The following is a 17,587-nucleotide window of genomic DNA, read 5'->3' on the forward strand; positions in this document are numbered from 1 at the left end:
TATCATCATTACTTTATGTATAATTTCCTCCCCCAAAAAAGTTACTTTGAGGAACAGTTCCACATATATTCATGTGTGCATCATTAGCCAACTCAAAAACAGAGTTACACATAGTAAATTTACTCTCCACATTCATCCACTTTACAATAGGATATTAGTGGACCAGAAGTGTTTCCCTAACCTGGTATCATTTTTATTAGGACAAGTTCAAATCCTGGCTGAGATCAGTTAACTCAAAACAGAGCAGGAATTAAACCTGGAACCCTTGTGGAACTTGCTTGCTTCATTATCATGCCCAAACCTTTGCCAGTTAAGCTATCAGGAAAGCAATATATTTTAGTTATATACAAAAATTACTTTGCCAAGTTTAGAATCAACTTCTTCCTAGTATGGTTTTCTTGGCAGAGTGGGTTGTGAATATTTCTTTTAAATGTATTTTTATTAAAAACATGGAAATGTTTAGCTTTTGAATATTACAACCAATACAAAACCAAATAATTCAAACCAATATTAAAAAAAACTCACTAATGACGTAAATAAATAATAATTAAGAACTAAGCTAAAAAAGGAAAATCTTGTCAATCATAATATCGATAATAGCCATAACATGGCTCAGCAAAGCAAAGCAATAGCCCTCGATCATCGAGAGCATAAGTTTATACATATTCATATGTTCGTAGTTCCTCCCCTCTAGATACCAAATCAATTACATAGAATTGCCATAGCTATATATAGGCTCTTATTAGTATGGCGGACAAATCTGAACCAAGGTGGTCCAAAATGGTTACCACATCTTATAGAAATTTTTAGTTTTATGGTGCAGCATACTCGTAAGAAAGTCCAAGGGGTTGTGCCCCATGACTAGCTTATGCCAGCCTGCCAGCCCCAGGGGATTTTCTGACACCCACTCTAATACAATGTTTGTTCAAGCACAAAAAGTGAGGATGCTGAAAAGCCTTTTTTGTGTACATCTAATGAAAATGAATTACCAAAGCCAGGAAGAAGAGATACCGGGTCCATCTCCACTTCCGTTCCCAAGGCCTTCTCTATTTTGCCTATCACAGCGCGCCAGTATGCCCGCAGTCTGTGGCAGGACCAGAGACAATGAGTAAGCATGCCCATGCTCACTCTGCATTTAGGACACATTGGAGATGCTCCTGCTTTAAATTTAGCAAGGTGGTCTGGGGCCAGATGGACCCTGTTGAGAATCTTCAATTGCAAGGCGTGGGTCCTGTCGCAAATCAAGATCCTTCTTGAGTTTTCGCAGATATCCTCCCATATTTCAGAAGAGATCTCAACATCCAACAGCCTCGCCCATACCCTACTGAGCCATTTGGTCTCATCTGAGGGAACCCCTCCCAGTAGATGATAAATGGTTGACAGATAATGTGTCCTCAGCACTTAACACACTCTTCTCCATGTCAGACCTTTACGGATCAGTTAGAAGTGTGGTCTCATTTTGCATGAAGTTTCTCATTTGAAAGAAATGAAAGAAGTCCCTGCTGGGCAATTCATATTTCTGAACAAACTGGTCAAAATACATTGGTATGTCCCCTTTGAATAAATCACTCAGACAAAACATGCCCCCAGCTGCCCATAGTTTAAACCCAGAGTCTATCATCCCTGGCTGAAAGCCCGGCAAACCAACAACGGGTGTCAAAAATTATGTTTTGTCAATGTTGCCCTCACCCTAACACATTGCCCTCCACGCCTTGACAGTATTGATGACAATGGGACTATGGCATTATTCCTTAACTGTTCTCATTTTGTCTAAGATTGTGTGATCTCTGGTCTTGACTATATGTTACATTTGTTGGAGTTGTTATAGGCTGGGGAGGTTTAATGCATAAGGATCTAAATCATGAAGCAGAGTTTGCAGGATGGAAGCATGGATCAAAGAATTATGGCCAACATGTGGCTCAGTGGTTAGCACTGTTGCCTCACAGTGCCAGGGACCTGGGTTCGATTCCATCCTCGGGCAACTGTCTGTGTGGAGTTTGCACATTCTCCCCATGTCTGTGTGGGTTTTCTCTCACAATCCAAAGATGTGCAGGTTAGGTGAATTGGCCATGCTAAATTGCCCATAGCACTCAGCGATATGTAGGTTAGGTGCATTAGTTAGTGGTAAGTGTAGAGTAGAAGGGGAATGGGTCTGGGTGGGTGACTCTTTGGTGTGGACTTGTAGGGCCGAATGGCCTGTTTCCACACTGTTAGGATTCTATGACGCTAACAGCAAGCTAATAAGAGGGCATCTTGCCTGAAATGCTTCAATGTCCAACTGAAGTGAGTGAGGGTCCCCCTAGGCCCAATCATTCACATAAGATAGCAATGAGCTTAACTGATAGCATTGATATCGCCTCCCGGTCTGTAAGGTAACTGCAATTTAGCCAATTTAATTAGGGGCTGCTTGTGATACCAGATAAAAGAACTAAACCAGCTGTTCAGCCTTCTAAATGTTTGCTTAGTAAAAAGCAGAGGAAGCATTCACATAGGATACAACAGGCGGGACAGAATGTTCATGCTCATGAGGGCTACTCAACCTATCAATATCCAGCCTATCAAAAATGGGAGTAGTAAATATATCTAAGTAGAGAAAGCCCTTTGCGACCATCTAAAGGTGAACTGAGATCCGCCCTCAGGATCAGGCACTCTTAGGAGAGGACCCATGAGCATGGCCTCTGACTTCGCAAAATTGATCTTATAACCTGATGCATTGTATCAGATGTAGCACTAAGACTGTTGGGTTTGATAAGAAGATGAGAATGTCATCCGCATATTGTGCGATCTTATGGACTTCATCCCTACTTCTGGAGCAGTTATGTTGGTATCCCTGCATATTGTCTCCGCCAGTGGTTTGATCACCAATGTGAAAAGCAGTGGTGACAAGGGACAGCCCTGTCGACTGCCCCTACAAATATAGAACATAGAGCATTACAGCACAGTACAGGTCCTTCAGCCCTCAATGTTGCGCCGATCTATGAAATTAATCCAATGCCCATCTAACCTACACCGCTCCATTATTAACCATATGTATGTCCAATGCCCATTTAAATGCCCTTAATGTCAGCATACCTACTACTGTTGCAGGCAGGCCATTCCATGCCCCTACTACTCTCTGAGTAAAGAAATTACCCCAATCTCTGTCCTAAATCTATCATCCCTCAATTTATAGTGATGTCGCCTTGTGTTAGCCTTCACCATCTGATGAAAAAGGGTCTTGCTGTCTACCCTATCTAACTCTCTGATCATCTGATACGTCCTGATTAAGTCACTTCTCAACCTTCTTCTCTCCAACAAAAACAGCCTCAGTTCCCTCAGCCTTTCCTCATAAGACCTTCCTTCCATACCAGGCAACATCCTGGTAAATCTCCTCTGAACTCTTTCCAAAGCTTCCACATCCTTCCTATAATGGGGTGACCAGAACTGCACACAATACTCCAGGTGCAGCCGCACCAGTGTCTTGTACAGCTGAAACATGATCTCGTGGCTTCAAAACTCAATCCCCTGACCAATAAACGCCAACACACCGTATGCCTTCTTAACAATCCTATCAACCTGGATGGCAACTTTCAGTGATTTATGCAGCTGGACACTGCGATCTCTCTGTTTAACTACACTGCCAAGAATTTTACCATTAGCCCAGTATTCTGCATTCCTGTTACTTTTACCGAAGTGAACTACGTCACGTCTTTCCACATTAAACTCCATTTGCTACTTCTCAGCCCGGCTCTGCATCTTATCTATATCCCTCTGCAACCCACAACATCCTTCGACACTATCTGCAACTCTGCCTACCTTAGTGTTATCCGCAAATTTACTATTTCCGCAAACTATTAAGATTGCTTGATTGTACACCATTGGCGAGGACCACAGCAAGACCCCCACCCACCTGATGAAGGTCTCTCCCAGGCCTAACCGCTTCAAAGTATGAAAAAGATATGGCCACAGGCCCTTTTCCGAATCAAAGGAGATCACCAACCCCTGTACCGATCACTGTTGACATACTTGGATCACATTAAGTGATCTCCTGATATTATCTGTCGATCTGCGACCTTTTACGAACCCTGTCTGGTCCTCCTTCATGATGGAGGGCAGTACAGTTTCTAGCCTTAATGCCAGAATCTTGGGTAGGATTTTGAAATCAACATTCGGGAGTGAAATGGGTCTATAGGAAGCACAGAGGAGAAAATGAGGACTGTAGATGCTGGAGATCAGAGCTGAAAATGTGTTGCTGGAAAAGCCTAGCAGGTCAGGCGGCATCCAAGGAGCAGGAGAATCGACGTTTCGGGCATAAGCCCTTCTTCAGGAATCAGTAGAAGTCTGTGAGAGTGTTGTCCTGAGCTGGGGTAGGTCTAATTGCAGGGAATGTAGGTAGCAGCATATGGCTGCAAGGGTGGAGCGGAGGATCCGGAGGGAGGTCTGTTGCTGGAGGCTTCGGATTTGTTGTAGGTACTGGTTGTCCTGGTTGGGTCCAACTTTTGTTGGTCGGAACGTAGTCCGTGCGGGGTCAGTCGGTTCCGTAGGCAGGTGCTGAGGAAGGAGATGTGGCTGTGGTAACGAGTCTGTTTGAGAACGTGGCTGAAGAGCTTCTGTGCAGAGGAGATGACCTGGAGGGTGCAGTGAGAGAGGGACTCACTGAAATCCTTGTAGAGGGAGGAAGAGAGCTTCTTCAAGGAAGGCATCCTTGCAAGAGGATTCGCAGTAGGTTAAAATCTTCGAGGAGAAAGTGAGGACTGCAGATGCTGGAGATCAGAGCGGAAAATGTGTTGCTGGAAAAGCGCAGCAGGTCAGGCAGCATCCAAGGAACAGGAGAATCGACGTTTTGGGCATAAGCCCTTCTTCAGGGGTCGATTCTCCTGTTCCTTGGATGCTGCCTGACCTGCTGCACTTTTCCAGCAACACATTTTCAGCTATAGGAAGCACAGTCCATTTTTAAGAATGAGAGAGATGTTCGCCTCTCTTAGAAATGGTGGGAGGAGACCATGACTATGTAAGTCTTTAAACTAAGCATTGGCCCTGACAAATACTTATAAATTTCTTATAGAGCTCACTGGGAAGCTGTCAGGACCGGGTGCCTTTCCATTCTGGAACTGCCTCACAGCCTCCTGCACCTCTGACAATGTGACATTGAGGAGAGACTGTTATTCAGGAGTCACTCCCAGAAGGTCAAAATTCTTAAAAAATGACTCCATCCTAACCTCCCCACTCTCACAGCTTTCAGCTTGGTATAATTCAGAGTAAAATTTCTGGAATGCTGCATCAATCCTTTTACAATCCTCAGTCAAATTTCCAGTGTCCTCCCTGATCGAGGTAATGGCCTGGGGAGGGAGAGGCAGGGGGTGGAGGGGGGCACTCCTTTTCCTAGCAAGATATGCTAGGTAGTTGCCCTGCTTATCCCTATGCTCAAACAGCCTTTGACTTGCAAATGTAAGCTCCCTCTCAGCTGTCCATCTGAGCATGGAGTTCAGCATAGACTGAAGCGCCGTGATCCTCTGCAGTTTATCAGGTGAGAGCCTGTCAAAGTATGCCTTTTCAGCTACTTTCAGACACATCTCAAGCAAACGCTGCTGCTCACCCCTCTGTTGCTCCTTACTGGCTGAAGAGGAAATAACTAACCCCCAGCAGTGGCTTTAGCTGTTTCCCAAAGAATGGATGGGCTACTTACCGAGCATAGCCCATTCGTTTGTTAAGAAGATATTGGCGAGCCTTTGGCCAATCTGTCTACCGTAGGGTGTATGAGACAATTGAAATCTCCTCCTACATTGATATGTTAAAATGCAAGGTTAACCAGTCTAGAAAGTGCATCTGTCAAGAATTGAAGCAGGTGGGCCGGAATACAGTAAACACAAGATCCTGTATTCTTCCCCATATATCAAAGCTTTAAGGATTACAAATCTCCCATTTGTGTCTTTAATGCACTCTAATAACTTAAATGGGATATTCTTTCTAACTAAAATGGCCACCCCTCTACTCCTTGTATTGAAAAATGAAAAACAAACCTGGTCATGCCCATTCTGTTGCAGCTTCAAATGCTCCGCATCATCTAAGTGTTTCTCATATAATTAGGCAACATCCACCCTCTTCCTTTTAAAGTACCTTCTTCCTCTTGATAGATGAATGACTCCCCTTAATATTCCAGGTGCATCACTTAAACACATCCTTAGCCATAACCTTCTATAGCACCATTTAGACTCCAGAGAGAGAAGAACCTGAACTATAGATCACTGAGCTTCAATGCAAAAGAATCCACAAAACCCAAAAACTACACAAACTAAAATAACTACAGCCAACAAATCTACAAAACTTACAAAAACTATGTACAACAAAAACAGAAAAACAAAAAATTGCCAATAACACTGGTTAAAGGAATTTCCCCCCCATTCGAAGGGGGTACCTATACAGCCTACAACCCTACTAACCATCCCAACTGCTGTCTCAACTTCTACCAACTAGGGTCGTGCCACATACACCGACTACCCGGTAGAGAATAAAAAACACCCAGGAGCAAGGTTAATACTATAGACAAGTAAACGAAAAATAAATAAGTCACTCATCCCTTAACATAACTTAGACATTAAAGATAAATACTCTATCCATCCCAGACATCATTTCACACAACTTATTATCAGAAAGGAGACTCCACCAAGTCCTCTTTAAATAAAAGCAAACCTGAACAGCTCTGTCCTCTACAACTATCCGGCCTTTCGACTTAAGTCAACATGTCCACAAAGTTCTTCACTTTCTTTGGCATGTCAAACAAATATATGGATTCATTATGATTGATCTGAAACACCGCTGGATATCTTAAAGAATACTGGATCCCAAGCTCTCTCAATCTCCTCTTGACGCTGTTGTAGGACATCCTTTTCCGGACCACTGCCGCCGAGAAGTCTTGGAAAAACATGATCCTGGAGCCGCCATGTACCAATGTCTTCAAATCCCTCCCCTAGGCTTTAGAGGTTCCCTTGACCTACTTGTTGTCTTTACAATGATGGAACCTTACCAGGACAGGGCATGGGCACTGATCTGCACCTGCCTTTCGTGACACAATCCGGTGGGCTTTTTCAATTGTTATCCTTCCCTTCTCAACCTCCAAACCAAGAATCTCAGAAACCACTTCTCAAAGAACTTCACCAGCTGCTCACCTTCCGGCCCCTCTGGTGTGCTAACAACACACTGGTCCTTTCTTCTGCCTGTTTAAGGGATCGTCTACCAGATCCAACAGACCCTGGGCCTATGTTTCCAGGGCTTCAATGCAGGTCTTGGAGGAGTCAGTCTCTGACTCTACTCCTGCAGCCCAGCGCTTGAGCTCATTGGTCCTTTTTCCCAAGTCTTGCAGCATAGCAGTTATAGGAGTCAGCTTTTCATCAACTATTTCCAGGATCTGCTTCCCCAGGACCTCATGAGATTTGGCCAGCTCCTCAACTAGGGTCTGGTGAGTAAGTAAACACGCAGTTTCAGAGGGCAGGGCCATGGTCCTGGCCCTGGGTGAGCTCCCTCCTTTCTTTGGCATCCCTCCAGCTGCAAAGACAAAGGTGAGTAGATTTTTTTCAGCTTTCTAGCTCCTTTCCTATGTTTTACTCACAGAAAAGTGTTTTGGATGGGATCTGACTTAGCACGGAGCCCAGCAAACGCAATCCTAACAGAACACCGCCATCTTGGATCCTGCTGTGAATATTTTATTATTTTGTTGCTCAGCAATGTGAGCAAAGTCGTCAGAAATGTAAACAGGCTGGCCAAATAGACAAGCACAGTTGGAAGAGCTAAACTGAACACAGAATCATGGAAAATGGCTACAATCAAATGTCAGGGCGACGGTTAATAATTTCTATTAGTTAATGCGCCAACCCTATTTTGCAAGATCATCACAGATGTTCTTCAGATGGTACAGTTCTGAATCTCTACAAACTCAGGTACTGAAAAGGTAGATCTTCACGGCAGAGCTAGGTAGATGTGCCAAAGCCTCAAGAAATAGTTGTTAGCATTTGGAAACTGGGACCCAATAGATCATATTCATCCCTGTACTACCACATAAAGTATGACATGTTCTGATTAGGCTGCTTAAAAATTTGGGCTTTCATTGCTAATGGGGATGTCAACTTTGACCTTCTGCCTCAGTCTCCTTTGGGAAAAGGAACTTCCATGAAACTTGTCTATGTCAAAGCAAGGTCATATATTCTCTATTGATGTCATATATAGTTATGTAAATGCTGACTACAGGGCATGGAATTTCCCTCAGGCTGTTTGACCAGCTTGGCAACTCTCCAACGAAACATCTGCTTAGGGATTCAAATCGGGAAACCTACTGGCGTCAAGTTAAAAAAAAGGACAGAAATAAACAAATTAACCTATTAAACAAAAGTTCATCAAAATTTACATACCTAAGGAAAGAAAACCAAAATTTAAAATCACCAGTTTGGGGCAAAAAAAACTTCGAACTTTTGTACTTCATATTGTTAAAGCAATCCCACATCAAGATGTTCTCTGAGGCTTCCCTCCTAGGACACTGCAGTATCCACTTCTCTTTTTTTAAGAGGTAGTGAACCTCCTGTCTGCTACAGACCAGAGCTCCCTATGTCCAATGCCCAAAAGGGAGCAATCTATAATCCAAGTAATTTTATTTATACCCCCCATCTCAGTACATTTTCACAATCAAACTGGTAACATAATATTAAGCAGAAAAGAGGAAATAAAGGAAATAAAGCAAACAGCACAACCTGGCATGGTAAAATATAATGGTATTTGTTTTTTAGACTTGTACTGTGGGTCATGGTGTTTCAGATACTATAGATAACACTAGGCTTGGCAATGGAAAAGAACAAGGAGCGCTCTAAAATAAGAATAATTAATTGGAGGAGGGCCAATTTCAATGACATGAGACAAATCCAGCCAACATAAGTCTAAATTACAGGTTGACAGACAAAACTATAGCTGAACAATGGGCTGTCATTAAAGAGGAGATAGGTCTGATATCGCAGGTCAGGCAGCATCCCAGGAGCAGGAAAGTTGACATTTCGGGCAAAAACCTGATGAAGGGCTCTTGCCCGAAATGTCAATTTTCCTTCTCCTCGGATGCTATCTGACCTGCTGTGCTTTTCCAACAACACGCTGATCTAAACTCTGGTTTCTAGCACCTGCAGTCCTTACTTTTGCATAGGTCTGATATAGTCAAGGTAACTTCCATAAGCAGAAAAGGTAGGACAACAAAACCCAGAGCTCCCTGAGTGATCAAATATGAAACAGAAAAGAGTACATATAATCAGATTTAATACAGATGATTTGATGAAGAATTGGAAAAAACAAATGAAAGAAGCAAAGAAAGAGTGTGAGAAGAGAATGATAATGAACATTAAAAAATCCAATACTGATATATAAATCATAAAATGATGGAAAAAGGATATAGCCAGAAGTCAGACAACACCTTGACGAAGGGGCAGCACTCTGAAAGTTTGTGATTTCAAATAAACCTGTTGGACTATAACCTAATGTCGTGTGACTTCTGACCTTGTCCACCCCAGTCCAACACCAGCACCTCTACATCACAGAAAAAAGATAAGTTGGGTTGATTAGGGACCTAAAAGGAAACTTAGACATGGAGGTGGGGTGCTGGTTGAGGTGCTTTATGTCTATGGTGGGAAATGCTGCCCAAATCATAGACCAAGAAGGGACAGCTGACACACTTAATGGATTTAAATGAGTAAAGAGGTGTTAACGTGCTAGCTGTACATAAAGTTGATAAACTATCAGGCCTCAATGAAATGTATCCAAGGATACTAAAGGAGGAATGGAAATGACAGAGGCATTGACAATAATATTCCAAATCTCTGGCAACAAGGTTTTGCCAAAGGACTAGAGAATTGCACGTACATGATGACACCCGTTTCCACGAGTCTGGTTGTTGTGGTTTAAGTTACCTGCAGTTTACCGCAGCTCGAACATATAAAAGGGAACATTCCAGAACCATGGACCAGGGGACTGCTGTGAAAGTATGTTTCATATTTAAATTAACGGGTTCACACCTATTTGCAGTTTCAGCCTTCCACAGAAGCTCCTGGAATGTATCCCCTGCAGGTATGGTGGGGGGGTGGGGTGGGATTGTGGTGGCAGGGAACTACTGTATTACTGAAGAAGGGCTCATGCCCGAAACGTCGATTCTCCTGCTCTTTGGATGCTGCCTGACCTGCTGCGCTTTTCCAGCAACACATTTTCAACTATTGTATTACACCCTTGTTCAATAACTCATTTAAGAATAAGCCAAGCAACTACAGGCCAGACACTAACCTTGGCAGTATGCAAACTTTAAGGAACAATAACTCAAGACAAATGAATAGTCACTTGGGCAAATTCAATAAGGAAATTCAGCCATGGATTTATTAAGAGAAAACCGTGTTTCACTAACTTTCTTGAGGTAATGGAAAGGCTTGGTGGTGATAGTATAGTTGGTGTAAATAGACTTGCAAAAGGCATTTGATACATAACAGTCTTGTGAGCAAAGTTAGAACTGATAGCATAAAAGAGATAATAACAACATGGATAACTAACTGACTGAGTGGCAGGAAAGAGCTGGTAGATGTGAGTTACACAGGCTGAAGGAAGGCTTAAAATAGGGTTTCCCACAGGTTGATGTTAAGAATTCCACTCTTCTTGATATAAGTTAATGACTATGGGATGGTACAATAGCTCAGTAATTAGCACTGTTGCCTCACGGTGCCAGGGATCTGGGTTCAATTCTGCCCTAGGGTGACTGTCTGTGTGGAGTTCACATATTCTCCCCTTGTCTGCATGGGTTTCCTGTCATTGTCCAAAGATGTGCAGGTTAGGTGGATTACCTGTGCTAAATTGCCTGTAGTGTCCAGGGATGTGTAAGTGAAGTGGATTAGCCATGGGAGGTGCAGGAATAGGATGGGATGCCCGTCAGAGGGTTGGTGTGGAGTTTTTAGGCCAAATGGCCCATTTCCCCACTGTATGGACTAAATTCTATTCCATCTAGGTCCTGATTTTCTCTCCTAGATTGAGTGAGCAGAAGCGGGAGATTGAGAGTTCCCAGCTGTGCAAAACAATCTTCAAAAATGGCCAGAAATAAAAACAGAAATTGCTGGAAAAGTTTAGCAGATATGGCAGCATCTCTGAAGAGAAATCAAAGTTGATGTTTCAGATCCAATGACCCTTGCTCAGAATGGTTCTGAGGAAAGATCACCAGATCTGAAATGTTAACTCAAATTTCTCTTCAGAGATGCTGCCAGACTTGCTGAGCTTTTCCAGCAACTTCAGTTTTTGTTTGAGATTTACAGAATCCGCAATTCTTCCGGGTTTTTATTTAAAATAGTCTCACACTCTCTCCATTTTCAGTCTGGGAGCAAGGGTTGGATTAAACATTGGGACAGAGGATCTGGGAAGAACTGAGGAAGCTGCCAGTTGTGAAACTGGGCTGGGCAGAAAATATCTTTTGGTCCTCCAGCACTGTTTTAAAAAAAATCCAAAATAAGCATGTTTTCAGCCCATCCCTTGACACCCTCAAACTCTCCCAGAGCCGATCCATGTTCACCCACCATCCTTTCCCATTCATCTACTATGTTTACTCACCTGTTATTCACAAGTATCTATGCACAATGAGAAAAAAGGAAAGTTCAATGACTTATGTTTTATATTTCTGACTACTTTTGTTGAGAAAAATATATTCATTCATAGAAACGTTTCTTCACATCTTGACAGCTTTGACACTTCTTGACAAATCATGACAGGGTTGAGATATCTTTACATTTCTTAACAGTTCTTGAGATGTTTTCACACTTTGATAGATCTTCGTATTTCTTGAAATTTATTGATAAATTTGACAAATGCTTTAAAAATTTAACAGCTCCAAACAGTTATGCACCCTTTGTGCACAATACCCTCGACAGTTAACAACTGCAATGGGTACCTGACAAGCTACCCACAAACCATACCTGACTCTTCCAAAGGATATTTGTGACCTAAACCCCACCCCCCAAGCTGTCTGGGACCATATCCATAAGAGGGGTACACTGTCTACCCAAAAGAAATGTGCTGAGAAGATACCAACTCTGAGCTACTCTGTCCTGAGCACTCTGGGTTCCATTGAGTCAGTATATCAAAATTGCCGTTTAAATTGTGAGCCACCTCAGGGAGTTGAGCAGTTGTGAAGCCCAAAACAACTCTACTCCTGCCCACATTGATATGGGAGGCTCTGTGCTTGAGGTCAGGAATCCCAATTTTGAGTCCCTTTCAGCACATTGGAAAGGTTGTACATGTATGTAGGTGATGACTTTTAAGTCATTATTGATTTTCATCATAAACATTAAAAATAACCATTCGTCACTTTTCCTCAACAAAATCCTTTATAGACACTCACTCACTGTGGACTATCTTGACTTTTGAATTTCTTACTCACCTGATGAAGTTGCAAATGTTTCCTTTCAGTGATTTTCTATACTTTCACTTGATGGAATTATCTATCTCTTCCACTCACATGCAATACGGGTAACCAACTTAATGTTCTCAATTATCCTTAAGACAAACCCAGGACCCTTCTCAGCCTTTCTCTTTGGGCTGCTAAAATATCCAAAGACTCCTTTCCAGCCTGAAGACTTCTACAAACTAAACTTGTCCTACCTCTGGTCATGTTCTTCTAATCTGAAAACCTGATTGTGGCTTCTGGACATGTATCTTTTCTGTGGATCACAAAAACTGATGTCATCAATATACAGGAATTATCTCAACAGGTACATTGTTGAATCATTTTGCAAAATCATGTGATTTCTTGGTAAGTTCAGTGTTCCAAGTGAATGCACAACACTACCTTAAACAATTGTCACCTTCACAGAACTGAAAACTAAAATCCATCTCCACCACTTTTTGAATCCAAGTTTATAAATAATAATATTGCATTACAAAGCTTCATCATGCCTCCCTTTTGAAAAATAAGAAGGTATTTTTATCACAATATATTTTATCATTAGCAACTTTCATTTTTACAGTTAACAACTTGTATGGTTGCATTAAGCTCCAATAAAACAGTTTCATTGTCATGGAATCTCTGAAAAAGACACTGAAGAGTTGTGGTCCACAGAGAATTGTTGAATATGTGCTCTTCAAAATGTTGCAGTGTCTTTACTAAGATCAGAGACTCTTTCCTCACAATTGAACATTTCTGTTGACACTCAGTTAATTTTCTTGGGGAAAAAAACGAACTGGTCATTTAAATCCTATCGCATTTTCCTCTTATACCAATACTCCAATGCTAAAGTCACTGGCATCACCAACCTTATAATAATTATATGCAAGTAAAACTATTGCAGAAGGGTCAGCTTTCAAAATTTTTTAAAGTGATCTATCATTCTTTTGTCCATTCAAAATTCTTGCCTTCCTTGAATAAACTTGTCAAAGGAGCCATAAGAGTGTGGAATTTGGAATGCACATGCAATGGGGAAGATTGTGGTAATGTCACTGGACTAGTAGTTCAGAACCCAGCTGAATGACCTGAAATTCACTCGTCAAATTTGAACTTAATTTTTAAAAAGTGACAATAGAAAGCTAGAGCAATAGCAGCTATTGTCATAAAAACTCAATTGTTTCTTTACTGCCCCTTAAGGAAGGAAATCTGCAATTCTCATCTGGTCTGGCCTATTTATGGTTCCAGACCCATGTAATATGATTGATTTCTAACTGCCCTCTAGGTAGTAAATGTTGGCCTATCTAGTGATGGTCACATCCTATGATCAAATCAAAAATCTCTGCAAATTTCAATATATCACAGAATTTTCACTAAGGCATGGGAAAATCCAATATAGCCCTATTTTTTGCTGCTCTGGGTGCTACTTGACTTTGTCCCACAGTGTGACCCAAGTAAGTCATTTTTGCTTTGGCAAATTCACTTTTAGCCAAACTTATGATCAAATTGGCTCTTTGTAACTGATTAAACAGCTCAGTCAAGCTATGTAAAGGTTCTCTCAAGTTTGGCCCATACAACCAGAACACTGATGTATGCAACAAATATTAGATAATCTTTTGATGGCCTTGCTTATTAAATATGAAAAATTGCTGGTGCAGTTTTCAGTCCAAATGGCATGGCTTTAGTTTGATGTGGTGCAAGTGCTATGAGAAAAGCTGATAGTTCTTTGGCTGTGCTAGTCAAAGGCATCTTCCAATAGCCTTTTAACAAGTCAATTTTTATAACTAATCATGTTTGTCCAATTCTCTCAATACAATCTTGAAATTGTGGATTCAGATACAAATCTGCTTTTGCTATTACATTAACTTTGTGATCATTGATGTATGATCTTTAATCCATCTGGTGTCAGCATCAACACAATAGGAGAGCTTAAGCTACTATGACTCAATTCAACAATGTCATTCTCCATCATGAAATTAATTTCGGTCGCTGACTTGAGCTACTACCCTCTCTGGGTAGAGTCTATAAGGATGTTGCTTTTTGGGTAACACACCCATATTAACATCATGTGGTTTCTCCTGGCCTGTTCATACGTATTGATTTCTAAATCTGTGATATCTTTCATAAGTTCCTTCAATAGTTTCTGAGAGATACTATTTAACGTTTCTAAATAGTTCCATTATGTCTAATCTGACCACTGAAGGGTCAAATTTTGAATTTTCAATTTCTGATTCATTTTCAGATCATATAATAATTATATTTCCCTTCCTATTTCTCTTACCACTGTAAATACAATTCGGTTCTGACTATCTTCCTTGTCACACTATCACTTTAACATATTAATTCAGACCTACATTTCTTTTCTCATGTTTGGCATACTTGTCACATAACTCTTTAGGGTTTTTTAAATTTGATAATGTCTGTCCCCAAAGACAGGTAACAGTACTGAGTTCTGAAGAGTGGTCACTGGACCCAAAACGTTAACTCTATTTTCTCCCAACAGAGGAGAAAGTGAGGACTGCAGATGCTGGAGATCAGAGCTGAAAATATGTTGCTGGAAAAGCGCAGCAGGTCAGGCAGCATCCAAGGAACAGGAGATTCGACGTTTCGGGCATTCCTGAAGAAGGGCTTATGCCCGAAACATCGAAACTCCTGTTCCTTGGATGCTGCCTGACCTGCTGCGCTTTTCCAGCAACACATTTTCAGCTCGTTTCTCCCCACAGATGCTATTAGACCTACTGAGTTTTTCCAATAATTCCTGTTTGTGTTTCTGATTAGCAGCATCTGAGTTCTTTGGGCTTCTTTTCAAATAATACTAATGCTTGGTCTCCAGTAACAAAATTCCAAGCTTTGGCCTTGTTATCTGCTCAAGGTTTCAGGATTTATTGAACACTTTACATACTATGTTTAGACAACAAGCATGCTTTAATCTCTTACACAACTAAAACCCATTTTCCTCTTATCAGACATTAGAGACAACTATCAGCCATTAGCCATAAGGAAGCCAGTGCCTAAGACCCTGAAATGGGGGGATGGTGGTGTCATAATAATTCATGCAATTATCCAAATTACTTTTAAATGTTGTAATCGTACCTGCATCCATCATTCGCTCTGGAAGTTCATTCCACACACGAACCACTCTCTGTGTAAAAAAGTTACCTCTCATCCCTGTTTAAAACTTTCTCCTCTCATCTTAAAAATATGCCCCCTAGTGCCCAGGCTAATCTGTTGAGGTGGATGGGTTCAAATCCCACCAATGCTGCTGATGGCATTTAAACGCAGTTCATGAAATCTGGAATTGAAATTTGATAGTTATAAAAACACATCTGATTCACTAATGCCATTAAAGGAAAATCATCTGCTGCCTTTATCTAGTCTGTCACTGCAGATAAACAGCAGTGTGATTGACTCTTAACTGCCCTCTGAAATGGCCTAGAAAGCCTATCAGCTCTCAGGCAATCAGATATGGGTAACAATTGCTGGACTTGCCAGTATGCCCTCATCCAATGAAAGAATAAATTTAGTTCCACCCCCACCTCTGAGGGGGAAGTCACTGAAGCCTCAGAGGATGAGCTGGCAGAGCTTTCAGTTGTCCCTCCCACTAACTCAAAGACTTTCTCCCCAGGAGCATAGATAGGGTGAAATGACAAGGATCTTTACCCTAAGGTGGAGGAGTTCAAAACTAGGGGGCATATTTTTAAGATGAGAGGAGAAAGTTTTAAACAGGGATGAGAGGTAACTTTTTTACACAGAGAGTGGTTCGTGTGTGGAATGAACTTCCAGAGGGAATGATGGATGCAGGTACGATTACAACATTTAAAAGTAATTTGGATAATTGCATGAATAGGAAAGGTTTGGAGGCATTTGGGCCAAAAGGAGGCAATTGTGACTAATTTAGTTTGGAAACACGATCAATTTGGACGAGTTGGAACGAAAGGTCTGTTTCCATGCTGTATGATTCTATGATTGGATTTGAGAGCACAATATGGTGAGTGCATCATTGACACATCTCTGCAGTTGGATGAGGAAGAAAGCCAGAGAAATCAGCCACTCAGAGCACTCCCACAGATCGGGCACATTCTTGCTCCAGACCCAAGGAAATCCCATGGTCTCAAAATGCACAGAGATACCTTTACAAAACAAAGGAGATGGATGGCTTCCCCTCAGGACACTCCAGGATGACAAAGACCATCCATCCAACCCTTTCCTATGATCTCAAAATTTAAAAAAATTAAGGAACTTTTCCTGCAGTGTCATAATTGAGATTAGGTGTTGCTTTCCATCACTAATTAATGATGTCAGTTTTCTTTTTGCACATGACTCTTTGTGGCACCTGCAGGGAGCAAATAAATGTGTCACATCCATTTTAAACATCCAAATTCCCAAATTAAAACAATGTATAATGCACACCTTTAGCTCTTTAATTCATTGCTCAAATCAAGCTGCCAAAATACTGGTCGTTGTGTATTCCAAGTGAATATCAATTGTCTTTCTCAAGCTTATCATTCCATAGGTGACCTTTCACCTCCAACATGTGAAGTTATTACAGAAGTGTGAATAAAACAGAAGAATGCTTTGATGCTTCACTATGTTTCAGTGCCGACTGATTAAAAATGGTAATTCTGAGGTGGCTGGTTTTGAACATTTCATTGTGATTGTTAGGTGATCACAGCGGACATTTTAGTTTGTCAATGTCTTTTTGAAAATATGTTGTAGTCCTAGAATGTCTTGGATATTAAAGTCAAATGACGAACATGGAACATTGATAGTCTATTTCCACTAAGATTGTTACAGTCTGTTTGTGAAAGGCCCCACTGGATGAGAAGTTCAAGAAGGTATCACATTTGCCACAGTAACAGAGGATACTATTTGTAATTTTGATAAAGCTGTACTCAACCATGTTGGGGACATGTCTTGAAGTATCAACATCAGCAATAATGGTGACACTCCTAACCAGAAGCACCATTCATCCAACACCAGCCCCTGTTCCCTTCCCTAGCCCTTTCATGAGAATATATTGCAAGACCCAAATGCAGCACGGGTTCTATCTTGTGAATTATTTGCTCGTTTTTCTACCTTAGTTAGTTAAGTTGGTATGTTGTTTCAGGGGCAATGCATTTCCTGAATCACTGGATCTATTTGCCTGAAAGTAAAATGTTACAAATTCAATAATCTTAT

At 41.3% G+C, this 17,587-nt stretch overlaps 1 protein-coding gene across 4 annotated transcripts in view; it reads right to left on the reverse strand.

Moving 5' to 3' along the window:
• The window catches only part of LOC132820130 (cytokine receptor common subunit gamma-like), a 59,954-nt gene that overhangs the window by 16,283 nt on the left and 26,084 nt on the right, over positions 1–17,587 (reverse strand). The window lies entirely within an intron of this gene.

This window comes from Hemiscyllium ocellatum, chromosome 11, assembly GCF_020745735.1.
Source record: "Hemiscyllium ocellatum isolate sHemOce1 chromosome 11, sHemOce1.pat.X.cur, whole genome shotgun sequence".
NCBI lineage: Eukaryota > Metazoa > Chordata > Chondrichthyes > Orectolobiformes > Hemiscylliidae > Hemiscyllium > Hemiscyllium ocellatum.